We start from the raw sequence: 15,704 nt of genomic DNA on the forward strand, positions 1-15,704 counted from the left end.
AATAACAGTTATAGTGCATCTAAGAACCAGTCTAATCCCTTTCAAAACTCTAGAACAATGTAATATATCCTTTCATGTGTCATGTCCCCTATTGAGCAACTGTAGTAATTTAATTATTTCACTAAGTGTAAAGTGTTTATCCTCCAACACTTCGGTGAATTATGGAAAAGGAGGAAACTAAGTTATTTTGGGGGTGGGACCAGTTTCACTTATGTCCCTAAATTTCAGTCATAGAAGGGGTCGTATGAGAATTAAAAGAGAATCATTTTATTTATTCCAAATTTTGAAGTTGTGGCTCAAATTATTATGTTTTCAGCTTGGCAGTGGAGTTCATGTTTCGATGCCCTGATTAGGGTATTGGTTTTAGGGTTATGGTTGTTAAATATGTTACCCGTGTGAGAAATTGAAATTAAATAATTTGTGCCTATAGGTCTATTATGTGTGTCTATACTTTATTACAGTATTATATGATTGTTCATTAATTGCATATATATCATATACATATATATAATATTATATAAATATTATCATCTTATATATATATATATATATATATATATATATATATATACACACACTACTAAAATGAGTTGAGCAATTTTTAAATACCTTGTAATAAACTACTTGCTATCTTTCATTATACCTTGCATTGGGTTTGGTTGAAGTCGACGATAATATTTTAACGTGATTGTCATCAATCTGTTGGTCCTGCACCTTACTGTCCTCACCGTCATACTAACCAACCAGACAGTTTTTAAATGAGACCCATCTTTCTTGAATAACCGCATCAACTTATATTTAATGAATGCGATAGAATAGACTGATCAATAACCAAGGCAATCGATTCTATTCCCATCACATATCAGTTTATAATACTTACCTTTTGATACATTGGAAAACAAGACATTATCATATATAATTATTCTTATAGTAGTTACTTGATAAATTCAAATATTAATAATAAGATATTTTAGTGTGGTGATATCTACCTTCAAAATATAAAGTCTTTCATATCATTACATATATAGAAATAGAGATTTACACCAAAGAGAAGACATATTTAAGATTTACATGGTATCAGAGCCAAGTTGGTAGAGAAATCTCGAATTTCATTTCAATTAAAAAAGGGAAAGACATAATGACAAACAATGTCAGAGTGGAAGATAGACTTGAAGGTGCATCAAATCTTTTCTCTTGGAAAACTCATATTATTGCGATTCTTGAAGAACTGGAACTAGAAACATTCATTGAAAAGGATATTCCAATAACTCAAAATGAATTAGGACTCACCTAGAAAAGGTGAAACAATAAAGCAAACAAAATTATTGTCGACTCAGTAAAGGATCACTTTCTTCCCTCTACATCAAATATCAAGAGTGCATATGAAGTGTTTAAGACCATAAAAAATAAATTTGAGATAAATATCTCAAGTAGATTGATCACCTTAAAAACTCAACTACTGAATACTAAAATGGAAAAAAAAGATTCTATTCAATCTTATTTCGAGAAAATTTTTGAAACCAAGAAACACTTATCATCTATTGGAAACAAAATAGAAGATCAAGAGCTTTCATTAATAGCTCTTAGAGGACTACCAACGTCTTGGGATTCATTCATACAAATGGTATGTAGACCTTCAATTCCTACTTTTGATCAGCTAAAAAATGAATGCATATCAAAAGAGTCAAGGTTAATCTCCAGAGGAATCACATCAAATCAAGAAGTAGAAAATCAAGCTCTTCACACTGTCTCAAATAAACGAAAGAGAAAATTCAATAGAAGGAAATTCAATAATAAGAAAAAGAATTTTAGAAATAATGATTACTCCAAAGTTAAGTGTTACAAATGTGAGAAGATGGGACACACCTTCAGAAACTGTTGAGAGAGAGAAAAAGTACTAGCCTCCCTAGCTGAAACAAAGGAAGATGAAAATCAACTATACTATTCTGCACTCTCAAGTGAAGTAAATTCAAATAAGGAAGCTTGGATCGTAGATAGTGGTGCTTCTTGTCACATCTCTGGATTTAGAGATATGTTTGATACATTTGGAACTTATATTACTGAAGGGGTCACAATTGGAGACAACTCCACCTATCATGTCAAAGACATTGGGACCTGTTCTATCAAATTAAAAAATGGAGCTACACTAAATCTCAAAAATGTCTTATTTGTACCAAGTATAAAGAAAAATCTAATTTCAATCTCGAGTCTAACCAATGATGGATTACAAGTCACCTTCAACAAGGGCAAAGTACTATACTAGCCTCATAACTCAAATCTGAAAAGAGCTATTATCATAGGGTCCAAATTTGGAACATTATATAAATTAAGCAATATTCAAAAGCAAGCCCTTAGTCATGAAACATCAAATGTTAATGAATTATGGCATATACGACTTGGGCATATTGGGTTCAGCTCACTTCCAAATTTAGAAAAGATCACTTGTGGAACCCCTAAACTAGACTCAACCCATATAGGAACTTGCAAAGGGTGCGCTCTAGGGAAAATTATAAAAAGAACATTCTCCTCTAGTGAACACAAGTCAAAATCAGTTTTGGAACTAGTCCACTCAGACCTATGTGGACCCATGCCCACACCATCTCTACGGAGATTCCTTTATTATATATCTTTCATTGATGACTTCTCTAGGAAGACTTGGATCTATTTTCTGAAAGTCAAAGAATCTAATAAAGGACTATCAAAATTCAAAACCTTTAGAGCCTTAGTAGAAAATCAGACCGGTAAAAGGATTAAAACATTAAGATCTGACAATGGAGGTGAATATACATTTGAAATCTTCAAAAGTTTTTGCAATTCTGTTGGGATTAAGAGGGAGTATATAGTACCTTATAATCCTCAACAAAATGGAGTCGTAGAAAGAAAAAATAGAACCATCATTGAAGCCACAAAAGCTATGTTACATGATCAAAATATGCACCCTTCATTTTGGGCAGAAGCCTCTAAGACTATTGTATACATTCAAAACAGATGTCCACATTCAATTCTAAAAAATAGCACACCAAAAGAAATTTTGTTAGGGACTAAACCAAATTTAAGTCATCTCAGAATATTCGGATGTCTAGTCTACATGCACATACCCAAAGAAAAAAGGACTAAACTCAATCCTTCTGGAAAGAGAGGTATATTAGTAGGATACAGTGAAAATTCCAAGGGTTATAGAATTTATATTCCCAAACAAAGATCAGTTGAAATAAGTAGAGATGTAATTTTTGAAGAACACTCTGCTTTAAAACTTTCAACCAACATAGAAGATGAACCAAACTCAAATGATGAAGGATCTAGACAAACTGAGACTCAGAGGGAGAACACATCTGAAGGAAGAGAATCAGATATAAGTAATGAGGAAATTACTAATGGGAAGAAAAGACCATTATGGGCAAGGAAGATAATTGAAGAAAATAATGTAGAACTGGATGAGATCTCAAAAGAAAGCAAGAGAACTCAAAATCAATCATGTTACACTGCTTTGATAATTGAGCTAAAGAAAACCGAACCATCAACAACTAAAGAAGCTCTAAATTCACCAGAGTGGAAAGATGCCATGGTGGAAGAATATAATTCCATACTTCAAAACGATGTATGGGATAATGTACCTAGACCTAAAGACAAATCAGTTGTATCTTCAAAATGGTTATATAAAATCAAATACACCGCAGGTAGAAGTATTGAAAAACACAAAGCTAGATTTGTTGCTCGAGGGTTTTTTCAAAAAGCTGGCATTGACTATGAAGAAACTTTTGCTCCGGTGGCCCATTACACTTCTGTAAGAACAATCATTCCAATTGCAGCATCTAAAGGATGGAAGATTCATCAAATGGATATAAAAACTGCTTTCCTAAATGGGATCATTAGTGAAGAAGTCTACATAGAGCAACCTGAAGGGTTCGCTGTGAAAGATAAAAAGTTGTATGTATGTAAACTCAAGAAAGCACTCTATGGTCTCAAACAAGACCCTCAAGCTTGGTATGAAAGGATAGACAACTATCTATACAAACTTGGATACTCTAAGAATGAAGCTAACTCAAACATATACTTCAAAACCTCAAAGGATGAGATTTTAATACTTGTTCTATATGTTGATGATTTACTAATAATAGGAGATGATAAATTGATTGAAAAATGCAAACAAGACCTCATAGCCGAATTTGAGATGAAAGATCTAGGGTTACTACACTACTCCTTGGGACTAGAAGTCAATCAGAAAAAGGGCTATATCTTCTTACATCAAGGAAAGTACACTCAAGATATTTTGACTAGGTTCAGAATGATGGATAGTAAGCCCTTATTTACTCTGATGGAAACAAACTTGCACAAGCTAAAAGAAGAAGCTATAAATTTTGAGGACATCAATCCTACTCTCTTCAGACAAATGATTGGATCTCTTATGTATCTTGGAAATACCAGACCAAACATATGTTATGCTACCAATGTTCTGAGTCATTTCATGTGCAAACTACAAAAGATTCACTTAATGACTGCCAAACACATTTTGAGATACTTACAAGGAACTATTGGTTTTGGTTTAAAGTATACAAATGTTGAGATAAATCTTGAAGGATACACTGACTCAGATTGGGTAGGTTGCTCCACAAATCAAAAAGTACTACAGGTTGTTGCTTTAGTCTTGGGTCAGCTATGGTATCTTGGTTCAGTAGAAAACAACTAGTTGTTGCTCTAAGTTCTAATGAAGCTGAGTATGTAGCTGCCTCCATGGGAGCACGTGAAGCAATGTGGCCCAAAAAACTACTATCTGGGTTATTCAAAAAGCCTCTAAAACCTACAGTGATTCATTGTGACAATCAAAGTTGTATCAAACTTTCGGAAAATCCAGTTTTCCACAACTGGTCGAAGCATATCAAGACACCTTATCACTATATAAGAGATATGGTTGGTAGAAATGTTATTAAATTAAGTTACATTAGTACAAATGAGCTGAATGCTAATATTTTACAAAATCTCTTGCAAAGTTGAAAATTGTGTACTTGAGAGGTAAACTTGGTATGACATTATTGTAAATGTATTTATTAAATGATATATTCATGAATATAATTTTTTTCTTGCAAGCTTGTGTTGCGAAAAGTGACGACTTTTCTTGTGAAAGGCAATGACCTTTCTTGTGTTATGATCCCATTACAAAGTGACGACTTTATTTATAATTGATCTATCTTCAAACAAAAATGTTTGAAGTTAGGGTTATCCTTGTTCTTAGGGCCAGATCTTGTTGGACACATTGATAACCTTCATGGTTCTTCGGGCTGGATTTTGCCGAACACCATGAAAATCCATTGTGTTTTGATTCTTGGGTTAAACCTTACCAAACACTATGATGATAACACCTTATTGTGTAAGTTGTTTTATTTTCTTTCAATTTCCCTCTTGCTAAAGAGGGAGTGTTAAATATGTTAACCATGTGAGAAATTGAAATTAAATAATTTGTGCCTATAGATCTATTATGTGTGTCTATCCTTTATTATAGTATTCTATGATTGTTCATTAATTGCATATATATCATATACATATATATAATATTATATAATATTATATATATATATATATATATATATATATATATACACTACTAAAATGAGTTGAGCAATTTTTAAATACCTTGTAATAAACTACTTGCTATCTCTCATTATACCTTACATTGGGTTTGGTTGAAGTCGGCGGTAATATTTTAACATGACTGTCATCAGTCTGTCGGCCCTACACCTTATTGTCCTCACCATCATACTCACCGACTAGACGGCTTTTAAATGAGACTTGTCTTTCTTGAATAACCACATCAACTTATATAATGAATGCGATGGAATAGACCGATCAATAACCAAGGCAATCGATTCTATTCCCATCACATATCAGTTTATAATACTTACCTTTTAATACATTAGAAAACAAGACATTATCATATATAATTATTCTTATATTAATTACTCGATAAATTCAAATATTAATATTAAGATATTATAGTGTGGTCATATCTACCTTCAGAATATAAAGTCTTTCATATCATTACATATATAGAAATAGAGATTTACACCAAAGAGAAGACATATTTAAAATTTACAATGGCAACCTTATAAGGAAGTTCAAGTTCAAAAGAGGGTTAGGTTATTGTTATTCTGATTTTTGCTGTTCTGCAAGTATGTCATCAGTTGGGACGCAAACCCCAGTCTGCTGGGTATTGGTTTTAGGGTTGTGGCAACCTTATAAGGAAGGTCAAGTTCAAAAGAGGGTTAGGCTATTGGTATTCTGATTTTTGTTGTTCTGCAAGTCTGTCATCAGTTGGAATGCAAACCCCTGCCTGCTGCCTTGTACGTACAACCAGATTTGGCACTGTTTAACAGCGTATAATCTCTTCTTCAGAGCTGCATATCAGACACCAAAATATCTCTACAGCAAGTTTTTCTATCTCTTTCCAATGAAGGGCGGTCTATGGCATCAATGTTTGGTACAGATTAAAGTCTGATTCATTTTCAAGTTTCTGCATGTTTGAATAATGGAGTTTGGTACTATCATAAGACCGAGTAATAAAGCTTTTCTGCTGTAGCTTTCTTTTTCAAGTCTGATTTAGTTTTTTCGTTGTAAAAGTTTGAGTTACAACTCTGTTGTTCTGAGAATTAAATATATTTGTTGTTAAATCCTTAGTAACGATATTTCAGTGGTATCAGAGCCACATACCCTGCCAGCCTATAGGGATTCAGTTTGCTTTTTTGTGCTTTTTGGTTGCATGTCCCTATAACAGGTTTCTATGCACTCCAAAAGAATTGAATCACATAGATACAATACAAGGAGTAAAGTTGGGCAACAAGACAAAGTAGAAACTACTTCAGTTGAGACCAAAATAGGAGAGAGAAGGGACAGAGATCCCCTTCGTGATTTAAATAATCAGTTAGACAATTTCTTGACAACGTTTGCTCATCAACAACAGCAGATGTTGCAGCAATTTCAGGATTGAATGATCACTGCTATGGGTCAAATGAGAGTCGGTCATTCCCTCTCTAGAAGATCTAGTAGCCAGCACAGTCCGAGTACGGCGAGGCAAGAGACTCGCAACAGAACAGAAGATACAAGGTCTGATCGACCTATACACCCCACTTTCCTTCCTCCTCCACTGGAAAGGAACCCTATTCTAGAACCAAAGGAATAGGAGACTCGTATTACTGATGCCATTATGGTAGCTAGGGATGAGTACTTACAGTTACCAGCTGATGTGAGACAGTTGATAAACTTGAATCAGTTCATGAATCAGCGTAAAGATAAGGTCAGAAACCATCTCGACAAACCAAGTGGGAAGCCTAGAGATTCAGCTAGGCAGAGCATGCACCCTATGGAATACAAAGATGCTTTGAACAAGGTTAGTATTCTAACTATTGATGGAACAAGAGTGTTATCAGCAAGGTCATGGGTTGACAAGTTGGACACCTTCCTGGCACTTAAGCCCATGGAAGAAGGAAAAGTTGTATAGTTTGCTACCATGCTTCTGGGAGGGGTAGCTTATGATTGGTGGCACCACAGAATCGTTTCCCAAGATCATTCTAGGATTGAATCTTATGAAGAAATTGTCAAAAGGCTGGTTAAACGTTTTGAGAGGAAAGATATTGAAGTATACTATAAATAGTTAGCTCAATTAACTCAAACATGACAGCTTGAAACTTATGTAAGTGAATTTCAAAAGACTGCAATGATGGTTCCAGATATGCCTCAGAAGAGGGTCACTGTGCTCTTTGTTGAAGGCTTAAGTGACAGACTTAAGGGGTCAGTAAAAGGTCATAGGCCTGTATCACTTGATAATGCTATTGGATTAGCAATAGACATTGAAGTTTCAGTACCTCTCCAACATCAGAAGGAGGATTTCAGCCCATGGAAATGTGACAAAAAGGGACAAATACGCAAAAAAGAGTCAATTTCAATCAGCCTAAAAATGCTCCTACAAAGGCTGAACAAGAACCTTGAAATGAACTTAGAAGGAGAAAGCTATGCTTTGCCTGCAAAGAGCTTTGGGAATTTGGGTATCGATGCATTGGGAAAGGGAAACTTCACTTAATTGAAGTGTATTCTAAGGATGAGTCTAAAGTGGCAGCTGAAGAGGAACATACAGAGGAGTCTCAGCCTCCTCAGATTGAGCTTGAGGACACTACAATTAGAGAAAAGTCACACATCGCCACTCTCTCTGGAATTCCAAGAGGTAAACCTTGCAGGCTGAAAGGAGTCATATTAAGGGATAGCGAACAGTATGTCTGGTGGACAGCGTTGTCACCCACAATTTCATTGATGAGGGTCCTGTTAGAAGGCATAAATTGCAAGAAGAAGATTTGCTTGAATTTAATGTAATCATAGTGGATGGATTTCCCTTGAGTTGTTCTCAATTTTTACCTCAACTTAACATTCAGTTTGGAGTCTACAGCTAGGTAGGACATTTTTATGTTCTTAATCTCATTAATGTGGATGTTGTTTTGAGTCTCCAGTGGCTTGACTCTTTAGGCTGGTATGTGCAGGACTTCAAACAAAGGCAATTGGAGTTTATGGTGGAAGGTAAGAAAACAATGTTGAAAGCTATGGAAGATGGAGGACCCAGAGTAGTCTTTGCCAAAAGAATGGAGGCATTCTTTTGTCATGATGACATTGAGTGGGCGGCTCACTGTTTTGTTTCTAATATTGTTGTTGCGAATGAGAAACATTCTTAACATGTTGATATACAGTCTATGCTAGATAAACATGGAGTGGTGTTTGGGGAAATCCCTCTAGTGCAGCCACCAGAAAAAGGATTTGAGCATGTGATTGAGCTAGAAGAAGGCTCTAAACCAGTCATAAACACCCCTTACAGGCATCGTTGACACTTAAAAGAAGAATTTGAAAAGATGATTAAGGAGTTGCTGAAAATGGATCACATCCAGCCAAGCTCTAGCCCATTTACTTCCTCAGTAGTGCTGGTCAAGAAGAAAGATGGCACATTAAGGATGTGTATTTACTATTGACTATAGAGCATGGTTACCGTGAGACCCGTCTCCCCCCTAAAAGTCGCGTCTCGGAGACTTTTCGCGTCTCCGGAGACCTCAAAAAAGGTTGGAGACTTCACGATGAAGTCTCCCTGTCTCCTAATCCAAAAAGTAAAGTCTCTCCGAAGTCTCATGGTAAAATATAAATGTAAAATATAATATTAAATAATTTTATATATTTTAGCCCTCATTTTAATGTTTTTAATACAAAAATTAAGACCACCGACAATTTAAATGATTAAATCATTTAAAATATTTTATTTAATAAATTAATAACTTTAAAAACATTAGAAAACTTTTTTAAAATTATTTTTATTCAACAATTTAAATGATTAAATCATTTAAAATATTTTTGGAGAGTGATGATTTTTTGGAGAGCATGATAGCGGAAGACCTTGAGATGGATGACCAAAACCTTGTGGAGTAGATGATAGTACCATCGACATACTAATACTAGATATATTTCTGTTTTTTGTTTATTGTACAAAGTGTTCATTTTTGTTTGCATATCGGCAATTCAGCTTCAAACTATACTTTTTTGAATTTAAATTTTGAATATGTAATGATAATCTCAGTGATTAACAATCTGATATGATGGTGATCATATGCAATATTCAAAAAACAAATATGTCTATGAGATACAATATTGTGATCATGTGAGTTTTGAAATCTTTGACTCTGAGTCTATTTTAATTTTTAATGTGACATTACTATTATTATTTACTTTAGTCTTACAGTATTACTATTTTCAAATTTTGTATTTACTTTTAGTATTAGACTCTTTAAACTATTAAAAAAAAAAAAAAAAGCCGTCTCCAAGTACCCCCGTCTCCTATTTGAAAAATTGTCGTACCGGTACCAGTACCAGTACCGGAGACCTCGAAGTCTCCCCATCTCCCGGTGACCTTGCTATAGAGCCTTGAATAAGTGCACTATTAAGAACAAGTATCGCATTCCCAGGGTCGATGAACTACTGGATGAGTTGCCTGGCTCAATTTTCTTCTCTAAAATTGATTTACATTCAGGATACCATCAAATAGTGTGAGAGAAGAGAAAATTCTGAAGACGGCCTTCTGATGTCATATCGGCACTTTGAATTTCTAGTGATGACTTTCAATCTCACGAATGCCCCCACTATGTTCCAGTCCTGTATGAACCATGTTTTCCATGAGCAGTTAAAGAAATTTGTGTTGGTATTTTCGGATGATATTATGATTTACAGTACAACTTGGAAAGAGCACCTAGAACACCTAGATGTTGTTATAGATATCATGGAGCAGCAATCATTATATGCTCAAGCCTCTAAATGTGAATTTGGAACATGAGAAATCTTGTATCTAGGTCATGTAATTGGTGTGGAGGAAGTCAAAGTTCATCAAGGGAAGATACAGAGATTAAGGAGTGACCTACTCCTAAAAACATTTATATTCTTAGGGATTTCTTGGGTTTGTGTTGCTATTACATGAGATTTGTACAAGGGTTTGACAGCTAGCCTCACCATTAACTGATCTTACAAAGAAAGGGTCTTTCCAGTGGTCTTTTGAAGCCTAAATTATTTTTGAAAAAGATATCATGAGCTCTTGTCCAGTACTTGCGCTCCCTATTTCACCAAAACTTTTGTGGAGTGTGATGCTTTGGGTCAAGGAATCCATATTGTTCTAATGCGAGATAGACATCTCGTTGTTTTCGAAAGCAGGAAGCTCCAAGACCCAAAAAAATTATATTCCACTTACTATATAGAAATGTTGACTATCATGCACACTTTGGCCAAGTTTTGACAATATTTGGTGGGTGCGAGATTTATTGTTAGGACTGATCATAATAGTCTCAAATACTTTTTGGAACAGAAGGATCTTGATGAACACCAACAAAAGTGGGTCAATAAGATCTAGGCTTATGATTTCGATGTGGAATATATCAAAGGGAAAAAGAATGTGGTGGCTAATGCACTTTCCAAAAAACTCTTTCTATGTCCTCTCACCGGAACTCTGCTGATTAGAAAACATAGCTGCTGACCGATTATGCTAAAAATACTTTTCCTTGTGAATAATGGAGGAAAAAGTGCAAGAAGACAAATACTCAGTGTTAGGTGATATGATATATTACAAGAACTGAATATTTCTTGCACCTGAGTCTAAATTGAAACGAAATATTTTGCTTGGGCTCCATGATGCTCCCCTCGCAAGGCATCCAGGGTTCTTCAAGACTTACAGTTACAGACAAGTGAGTGAACGATTTTCACGAAAGGGACTAAAGGATGAAGTGCTGCAATATGTCCAAGCATGTTTGGTGTGCCAAAAAAATAAAGCAGAACGCACCTTTCCTACGGGTCTTTTGCAACCTCTTTGGATTCCGAAACAGAATTGGGAAGGAATATCCATGGATCTCATCACAGGATTACCACGAGTGCAAGGAAAGGATTGTATTTTTGTAGTGGACAGATTAACCAAATTATCCCATTTCTTTACCATTACTATCCATTTCTCTGCTTCTCAAGTTGCTGGTTTGTTTTTTCAAGAGGTCCTCAAGTTACACGGGTTGCTTGAAACCATTGTCAATGATAGGGACAGCAGATTTATGAGCATATTTTGGCAAGAAATATTCCATTTGGTGAAGATTGAACTTACACCTAGCACTAGCTACCATCCACAGACAGATGGGCAAACTACAATTGTCAATAAATGGGTGAAACGTTACCTCAAAAACTATGTTTCGAGGCAGCATCACGCATGGGTCAAATGGCTTTATCTAGGTGAGTTCTGTTATAACACTACCTATTTTATGACTATTAGTATGTCTCCTTTCAAGGTTCTATATGGATATGAGGCTTCATCACTATAGACTTAGCATTTGAAGACAATAAGGTTCCAAAAGCCAAGGAGACTATCCAGAACTACCAAGACATACTTAAGGCTCTGAGAGAGAACATTTTGTTTGCACAAAATCAATAGAAAAAGTATGCTAATAGGCATAGAATTGAGAGATTTTTTCAAGTAGGGGATTTGGTCTTCCTACGATTGCAGCCTTACAGACAATCAACTTAAAGAGTAGTGGAGTGGGAAAGTTGAAGCCAAGGCTCTATGGGCCCTACAAAGTGCTCAAGAAAATTGGCGAGGTTGCCGAGCTGGAACTGCCAGCAAGGACCCTGACTCATAATTTTTTCATGTGTCCCCGCCTGAAGAACGTATTGGATCGGTAATCTGTAGCTTCCCCTGAGTTGTCACCATTGGATGAAGAGAGGAAATTAGTTTTGGAACCAGAAGGTATTGCTGATTTGAGAGAAAGGAAATTGAGAAACAAGACTCTATGTGAATACTCGATCAAATGGAAGAGCTTGTCACTCAATGATGCCTCTTGAGAAGGAGAAGAGATATTGCAGCACCCAGACTTGCGATTGCTTGTGGACCAGCAATCTTGGGAAGGGGGAACTGTCATGTCCCCTCTTTAGCAACTGTAGTAATTTAATTATTTTGTAAGTGTAAATTTTTATCCTCCAACACTTGTGCAAATTGTCGAAAAGGAGAAACTGATTTATTTTGGTGGTGGGACCAGTTTCACTAAAGTCCCTAAATTTCAGTCATAGAAGGGGCCATATGAGAATTAAGAGAGCCATATGAGAATTAAGAGAGAATCATTTTATTTATTCCAAATTTTGAAGTTGTGGCTCAAATTTTTATGTTTTCACAAGGTTACTAGGAGACGGGGGAACTCTCCAAACTGGTACTGGTACCGGTACGGCTATTTTTCAAACAGGAGACGGAGGTACTTTTGGAGACGTCAATTTTTTTAATATAATTTTAAAATTCCTAACAAATAGCAGACTTATAACATAGTGCTTTGAAAACAAGAATAATGAACATTGAAAAGTTATAAATATTAACATTCAACATTAGAAGTTTGCACATTTCATGTCTGATTACTGAATATCGCATATGATCATCATTGTATCATATTAATAATGGCTGAGATTATCATTAGATTCATTACATATTGAAATTTGAAATTCAAAAATACATAGTTTGATGCTAAATGGCTAATATGCAATCAAAAAACTGAACCATAAACAAAAATCAGAATCTATCTAGTACCTAGTATGATGATTATGCTATGTTTTAAATTTATTTTTAAGGCAGAGACGGGCGAGAGACTCCATTTTTTTTGGTTTGGAGATGCTTAGACTTTTGGAGACTCCATCATGAAGTCTCCCACCCTTTTCAAAGTATCTGGAAACTTCAAAAGTCTCAGAGATGCATCTCCGTCTCCAAAACACGTCTTGGATGGGAGGAGACGTGTCTCTCGGTAACACTATGTTTTTACTTGGTGGTGGAGTTCATGTTTCATCACGCTAATTAGGGTATTGGCTTTAGGGTTGTGGCAACCTTATAAGATCAAGTTCAAAAGAGGGTTAGGTTATTGTTATTCTGATTTTTAGTGTTCTGTATGTCAGTCATCAGTTGGGACACAAACCCCAGCCTGCTGCCTTGGATGTACAACCAGGTCTGGCACTTCAACTGTTCAACAGCATCTAATCTCTTCTTCATTGTTGCACATCAGATGCCAAAATATCTCTACAGCAAGTTTATCTATCTCTTTCCAACGAAGGGCAATCTATGGCATCAATGTTTGGTACAGATTAGGGTCTGATTCATTTTCAAGTTTCTGCATGTTTGAAAAATAAAGTTTGGTACTATCATAAGATCAAATAATAAAGCTTTTCTGCTGTAGCTTTTTTTTTTCAACTCTGATTTAGTTTTTTCGTTGTAAAAGTTTGAGTTACATCTCTGCCATTCTGAGAATTAAATATATTTGTTGTTAAATCCTTAGGATATTTCATAATGTGTATAGAATTGCATGACATTTCCTTTTTACATACTTCAAAGGGGCGGAAGTCTAACAAGTTACACAGTAGTGAGGGGCCTTGTTTCAAGAACATTTCTAAGAAAAAATTGCAAGCAAGCCTGGTTTGCTCAATTAATGAATCAAAGCATGCATTGAATGGGATCGATCAGCAAGAATTTTAAAAGATGCAAGCATCTTCATTAAACACTTCTTCCATGCTCCATTAGTTTGATTTCTTCTCAGCATTAGGATTTTGTTTTTATTAAAAAAGCAGTTTGTCAACTGCTCTCTTCTTGGTGGGAAATAAGGGAAAGGTGTGCAGCTACTTTCAATTTTTTTAAAGAGTTAGTAAAGGTTTAGACTGTGTTGCCGTAGGTCATAGGAGATTGGATACCTTTTGGTGGTTACATAGAGATGATAGCTTTTAGTGGAAAACTGAAGAATCTTACTCTGTCGTGCTTTAGGTGATATGGAATTCAATGTCTTCTGGCAGTTAGTTTCAGATAGTTTTTAGTGGTTTAAGAAAATCTGAAAATTATTCTAGGTGGAAGCTAAATGGATTAAGGAAAAAACTGTTTTTTACTATATTTAATGCTATTTTAACACTGTGTTTGAGTTGTTTTATCTGACTGCTCAGACATTAACAAAAGATCTTGCTGTAGCTTTCTTGGATGTTTATTTGATTGGAATGTCATATTTTGCTTTTCAGTCTATTTTTAAATTTTTCATTTTGTGTGGCTAAATTACAGAAACAAGATATTTCCAGATTTTTAGCCATGTGCTAATCTACTTCAGTTTGGAACTAGAGCAGACCACAATGCTCGCATGAACTGGGGAAGAAGAGGCCAGAGGAATGAAAGGAGGAGAGGAAATATAAAGGACAAACTAGGTATAGAAGCCCTTGAGGCTAAGTTACCTTGTAAGGATTCTAACAAAGAAGCAGAATTTTGGTTGTAGCTGACTGTTAAAAGTAATCTAATGGGAGATATCTTGATTGTCATTTTGTTAAGAAGTCCATACAGGGAAAATGTTAAAAATAGCTAAGGCCTCTAACCCTGCTAAGGAGGGCAGCTGTGTATTATTAATACTTTAATACGTTTGGGGGTGTTCACACTTAAAACACATTTATCAATTATAAAAATATTCAATTAAGGCCTGCCAACTATTACTTGGATCACAGAAGCTTTACTTGGATGAAAACCACAAATCCATCCTATGGCCTTTAAGGCTTGAACCAGCAGATTCAGAGTTTCTAAGAGGAAGGATTACGATGACGAACATCTTCATTAAAGACTTCATCCATGCTCCATTGGTTTTATTTTCTGCTCTTTATTTTTAAGATTTTGTTTTATTCAAAAACAGCAGTTCTTTCAACTGCTCTGATTGTGGTGGAAAACAAGAGAACGGCATGTAAATATTTTCTATTTTTTGTTTCAAAAGTTTGTTTATGCTTGAAGATTCTATGTCGCTGTAGGTGATAGGGGATTTGATGTCATTTGCCGTTGGTTACAGATAACTTTTAGGGGAGAAATGAAGATCTCTAATCCAGGCAAAGGCTAAATGGAAGAACGAAAAAGCTTTATGTTTTTCTGACCATGTTAATAATATTTTGCCACTATTAAAGTTGTCTTATCTGAGTGGTCAGAAACTAACAAAAGATCTTTCTGCAGTTTCTATGGACATTTGTTTCAATTTGAATGTTCATCTTTGTTTTTCACTTTTCAATCTATTTGAAATCATTCATTTTGTGAGGATAAATTGCAGAAACAGGGTATTGTCTATATTTTTAATCTGCAGGTTCAGAGCAACCAATATGAACCTAATATGGACCACTTGAAACTGTCT

At 35.2% G+C, this 15,704-nt stretch overlaps 1 protein-coding gene and 1 long non-coding RNA gene across 3 annotated transcripts in view; one reads left to right on the forward strand and one right to left on the reverse strand.

Moving 5' to 3' along the window:
• LOC149528653 (F-box protein At2g26850-like) overlaps positions 1 to 15,704 on the reverse strand; it is a 114,352-nt gene that overhangs the window by 80,711 nt on the left and 17,937 nt on the right. The gene's annotated exons all lie outside the window — the stretch shown is intronic.
• LOC149528654 (uncharacterized) lies at positions 6,044 to 15,315 on the forward strand. Its single transcript, XR_016358445.1, has 2 exons — positions 6,044 to 6,472; positions 14,609 to 15,315. It is a non-coding gene; the product is annotated as an uncharacterized LOC149528654 (long non-coding RNA).

This window comes from Cupressus sempervirens, chromosome 11 (genome assembly GCF_028749045.1).
Source record: "Cupressus sempervirens isolate cs-2001-9-10 chromosome 11, ASM2874904v1, whole genome shotgun sequence".
NCBI lineage: Eukaryota > Viridiplantae > Streptophyta > Pinopsida > Cupressales > Cupressaceae > Cupressus > Cupressus sempervirens.